The sequence below is a fragment of the Vicia villosa genome, linkage group LG4 (genome assembly GCF_029867415.1).
Source record: "Vicia villosa cultivar HV-30 ecotype Madison, WI linkage group LG4, Vvil1.0, whole genome shotgun sequence".
Classification (NCBI taxonomy): Eukaryota; Viridiplantae; Streptophyta; class Magnoliopsida; order Fabales; family Fabaceae; genus Vicia; species Vicia villosa.
This window is the reverse complement of record NC_081183.1, coordinates 57,643,670-57,649,669: the sequence shown is the minus strand read 5'-3', so window position 1 is coordinate 57,649,669 and position 6,000 is coordinate 57,643,670. Positions and strand designations below refer to the sequence as shown.

Here is a 6,000-nt window from a genome sequence, read left to right as displayed (position 1 = left end):
TTACTATAAGAAATGCTATTTCAATTTCTAAAGACTCTGGAAGCCTGAAGCTTGGACTAGCTTTGATTCTTTTTAAAAAAATTCTAACACATATGCTGATCAGTGGCAGCATTGAAGGACTTTAAAGACTTAAGACTAAGACCACCTTCTTTTAAAACCTTTGCAACAATTCTTCCAAGCAACCGTGACAAGCTTCTTCTTATCCAAGTAAATACTCCAAATGAAATTTCTCATCCAAGTGTCGATTTTCTTTATTATACCAGCATACCAATTGTAAATAGAGATGTAGTGGACCATCATGCTTAGAATAACTGCCTTAACCAACTGGACCTTGCCAGCCATAGATAGAAGACAAGCTTTCCACGCAGCCAGTCTAAGCTTGATCTTATCAGCAATGAAAAGGAAGTGACAAGCTTTAGGCCTACCAATAAAAATGGATGCGCCAAAATATATGAAAGGAGGGAAAGCCATGATAAATTTAATCAAATCAACAAACACTTTATGTCTCCCATTAATCATCTCACCGGGATAAATAATAGATAATAGAAATATTTCTTTGTTTGTCAAACAATATTTTTTGATTTTGTTTTTTTTTTTTATGTATTCCAAATTTCCAATTCAAAAGTTTCATTTGTTTTATTTTGTTTATTTATTTATTAAAATAAAAAAGAAGAATAACAAAGGAGAGGTTTTGTACGTTTGCTCGGTAGGGTTTAAGGTTGCATAATAGCTCCACACTGAGCTGCAAATCTGTTGTTTTCGCCTAAAATTCATTTCGTTCCCGCCCCCAAAATCGAAATAATACCTTACATCCAACGCAGAGAGACTACACTTCACTGTTTTCTCTTTCACTTTCTCTCTTCTGTAACTTAGGGTTTGATCTCATCACTGGCACAAATGGTGTCTCCGAAGCAGCTTCTAGCCACGTTGGAATCAGCGCTTCTCGGTTCCTCGCCACCAACAGCATCGCAACGAGTCGAAGTCTTGCACGCCATTCGCACTTCTCTTCCCTCCTTCCAATCCCTTCTATCCTATCCGGTACATCTTTCATTTTTTATTTTTTTTTACAATTTCACCGAATTGAAGCTCGCTCTATTCATAATCTCATGCTGTTGTTTATTTGTTGTTTTTGTTGTTGTTCAGCCTCCAAAGCCTTCTGATCGAAGTCAAGTTCAGTCAAAGTCTCTTAGACTTCAAGATTCTACTCTCATCACTCTTGATGACCAGGATGTGCAAATTGTGAGTTTTTCGTTTGCACAATTTTTGCTGTTGCATTTTACACGGTTTTTTGCGAACTAGTATAAGCTTAAATGATATATGCTTTATTTAGGGTTTAGAGCAAGAAGAAAATGGTAGCGAGACTAGGGCACTAAGTGCTATTTCTAGCTGTTTTATGTCTTGTGTATATGATAATACTTCTCCGTGACTACTTGCAATCTGTGTTTACTTTACTAATTAAAACATTAATCGTATAGCATTTGAGACATTACTCCCCGCAAAAAAAGAATTTATTATGTTAATATTTTCTGTCTCTAGTATGAAAAGGCTAAGACCAAGCTAATGCAAACAGTAACTTTTTAGAAATGGATTTTCATTGAGCATATAATAAAATTGGAACAAGGTTGGGTCTGACATCTTCTAGGGTATGTTTGTGAGGTGGGTTTTTGAGGGTTAAGTCTATGTATAGACTTATTCAGAGATTTAAAAAATTTGAAGGAATGGAAAATAAGCCCTTTCCATCCTTTCCCTCCCAAACCCAACCTCCAAACATAGTCTTGGTGTTTGTGTATCGTTGGTTTGTGTAATCGAGCTTCTCATTATTTTTAGAAGTAATTTCTTTAACTCTTTTCCGAATGTTACATGTATATAATGGTGGAATCGATATAGATTATTAAGGCAAAGCTAGGTTATTCAATGCATCATTTTTTCTACAAGGGCATAGTTCATTTCAAATGTCTCGTCACTAGCATGTTGACACTGTGGGAAATGATTGGTCAAGGACTCAAGGAAAATGGAAAAAAGGCACTCTTACGGTCACATGGGCTATAAATGCCTGGAGAAACAGGGAAAGAACTAAAAAACAGATCATCCCAAAAGTAAACCGAGATTTCAAATCAAACGAGACAAAGAACTAAAAACAGATCATCCCAAAAATGAACCGAGATTTCAAATCAAACGAGAAAGTATTAAACTATCAGAGAATATGCTGAAACACATAAATATGGACAGAAGAAAAAAGGGCATGTTAGTTCAAATGGTGGCTAATGTTTTGCCTCCTCTATTTTACTTAACCTTGTTTTCTACTATCTTTTAAATTCAAATTAGAGATTTTTTACTGCTTGGCTTTGCCAAATTCACTGTTCAAACCATGTGTGCTTGACTAGAGTGCTGTTGCCACGAGGCAAAATCTTTATCAAAGCACAACAAGATTGCACCACTCTAATACAGCAGATACCACCTCAATCAGCAGTAAGCATGGATCCTTCACAAATGCCCAAAGCTAACCACACTCTACATGTTATAGTTATATGACAATCATTTTAATATTTTCTTGTGGTTTGTGTTTTGATATTTCTTTCTCTGCTGAATTGTTAATTTGTTTTTATTTTATTTTGTTTCCTAGCATATTTTGTCTATAGGATTCATTGACAAAGATTTGCAATTTTATGAATATTATCTTACTACTAATTTATTTATTTGGTTTACATATTAGACATGTGTACGCTCATTATGGCGTGGGTTGCAAAGTGTAGTTTCACTTTCATTCTCCTTCCTTTTTCTAACATCTGCTTTTATGAAGAACAGGCACTCAAATTGAGCGATGATCTGCATCTAAATGAAGTAGACTGCGTTCGCTTGCTAGTATCGGCTAATCAGGAGGTAGATTTATGTTGCTCCTTTATTTATGTAAAAATGTATGCACACATACTCACTAGCAATGAATCCTTGATCGTATGGCTGCAAATATTAACTTCTATATTTTATGTTGATACTTTATTGCATCATATTTCAAATACTAGACTTTTATTTATTTATTTATATAATTAACATGTAATTTATAAAGAAAATAGTTTTAAAAGAGTTTTCTTAAAAGTAAGTGTCAGATTTTAGTAACTGACATGAAAATGATAGGGAATGCAAGTGGGGTTGAGGTGAAGTTTTTAGAAAGAGAAAATATTCTGAACTGAATCTGTAACTGTATTCTAAAAAGATCTAGTTCTGCTACAATATGTATAATATTTAAATGGTTAGAACATATCTCTAGGTGACAATCTGAAGATCTAACAAAAATACATGCTCAACAGAGAGTCTAAACACAACAATACTTAAAAGAAATCCAGCCTAGTCTAAATTTCCCCTTCAACTCATATTCAGAATGGGGGAATCAATATGAATTGAAAGCTATTAAATGGTGTAAGCATCTATTCAGTTATTTATTGATGCTTTGTTTTTAGTGGGGTTTAATGGGTAGGGAACCGCTGGAAATTCTACGGCTTGCAGCAGGACTCTGGTATACAGAAAGAAGATATCTGATAACATCTCTCCATCTTCTGTTGAGGGTATATTTTTTGCTTTCTCAGTTGTTGTTAAAGTTCATTTGGGCATTGATTTGGTTCTCTTGTTTTTGGTTAATATCTATATGTTGTTTTCCATATAGGCTGTGGTGCTTGATCAGGGACTTGAAGATGATATTTTGGTTGACATACAAAAATATCTAGAGGATGTTATCAATTCTGGACTTAGACAGCGGTTGATATCTCTTATCAAGGTCTGTATTTTGATATAGATGATTTTTTTCTTTCTTTTTTTGCTTTAACCTTCCTGATTAAATTCTAAATTAGGATATAGTTTCAATTCAACTAGAAATATTTATCGTCATTTATAAAATTTTGATTTTGGGAATTCTGGGTATTTTTGACCGACAATTTATATTCACATGCTCAATATTTGTGTGCAAGTAGTGTAAATATGTCATTTGTTTATTAATAACAAATTAATTCAATCCGTAAATTTTTTTTTTCAATCTCAACTCAATTATCCTGCCTGTATTATCAATATTGTTTTTTTTTTGTTGCACTTGGTCCCTTATACAAATTATTGCACCTGGTTCACAATCTTTGGTTGGTTTGCCCTAATACATTATGAACATATTATATTTCTTTCTGAGTAATATGTTTAAATCATCACAATCTTAGATCCTGGAAGTATTAATTTAGTGTTGCTACTGAAATAAGCGGGTTTATTGTTATTTAATCTGCACGATGTAAGTGTAGCACGTGGGTAGGGTTCCCATTTCCTGCCTCTATAGTGTATAATTAGTGGAAAGACTTGTCATATTGCACCTCCACCTTGTAACTAACGTTTTTCTGAGAAATTTCTTTTCTGGATGTAGGAACTCAATAGAGAAGAGCCTTCTGGTGTGGGAGGTCCTCAGTGTGAGAGCTATGTTATTGATTCAAGAGGTTCTCTTGTGGAGAGGCAGGCAGTGGTCTCTAGAGAAAGACTTATTTTGGGACATTGCCTTGTCCTTTCTGTTCTGATTGTTCGAATAAGTATGCGTAACAGTCTTCCATGTTGATTTTCTGATAGCTATGTGATTGCTGATGTACTACTTGGTCTACTGTTGGCCTCTGTCATCTATTATGCTTTCTGAATATTTTGATTGATATCATAAGTGAAACATTTTTGTTTTCAGATCCTAAGGATGTAAAAGATTTATTCTCTGTTTTGAAGGATAGTGCTTCTGAAGTTAGTCAGAGTAATACTCCCATAAAACATCAGGTTCTTGTGCTTACTCTTTTGCTGGATTTTTCAGTATTTGTTTTGTTTTCAGTGAAGCATTACAAATTTGGTTTTCAAAACTTCATAAGCATTAAAACAATCAGACACATTTTGTGTGTACGATGTTATGTTAGCAGTGAATTTCATTCGTCTTCCTCTTTTATGCCTTATGGTGAAATGAGCTTTTCTTACACATTGGACTCATTATGATGGACTTAGTATTGGTCTTTGGTGTTAACATGTCATTTCATCAAAGCATTGCCTTAGGAGAAATATTTAGGCAGAGGCATACTCTTGCAGTTAAACCTTAAACATAAACCCACTCAGTGACTGTTATCTCAACTCTTGGAATCCATTCAATCCGAATTTGATTTATTGGCTCATGTCTTTTGCTCGTAAAATTTGTGTTGCTTGCTCACACTTTTCACACTCACATGCTTTTGCAGATTACCTTTAGCCTTCTATTTGCTCTTGTGATTGCATTTGTTTCAGATGGTTTGGGTACAGTGCCTGACAAAGCATCTGTCCTTTCTTCTAATACATCCTTCAGACATGAATTTCATGAACTTGTAAGATGAAAGATAATTCTGTTTTCTTTGTACTGGTAATTTATAAAATATATGGTATCAATTTGGAATGCTGTTGACTTCCTTTTATGCTTCAGGTAATGGCTACTGGAAATGATCCAATTGTTGAGGGATTTACTGGTGGCATAAAGCTTGCTTGGGTGGTACATTTGATGTTAATACAAGATGGTGTTGCAACAAGGGAAACTATTTCTAGTACTTCTTCAAATGAAATGGGTTACCTCAGTCAATGCTTAGAAGTCATTTTTTCAAATAATGTCTTTCAGTTTTTACTGGAGAAAGTTCTTCGAACTGCTGCCTTTCAGGTTCATTTTCCAAGTTATATTTTTCTCTGTTTCTTTTTAACAAAAGTAATTCATTCGAAAAGCAGATGCAGCTGTGTATTCCCTTTGAATATCTGTTCATTGAGTATTGTTAAGAGTCCCACATTGGACAATATATGGCCTGAATATGTCTTTATAAGTGGGGGCAATGCTCACCCTACAAATTGGTTTTGTAGGGTTGAGTTAGGCCCAACCACATTTCTTATCAAGTATGAAACATGCTTGAATGTTGGTTTGCTTAAACTTCCAAAAGACTTGCGCTTTCATTGATAAATGTAGAAAATAGAACACAAAAGGCATTTTCTTCT

The 6,000-nt window shown here is 34.3% G+C and overlaps 1 pseudogene; it reads left to right on the top strand.

The window, feature by feature from the left end:
• Positions 1-675: 675 nt before the first annotated feature.
• The window catches only part of LOC131594837 (nuclear pore complex protein NUP205-like), a 34,425-nt pseudogene continuing 29,100 nt past the window's right edge, over positions 676-6,000 (top strand).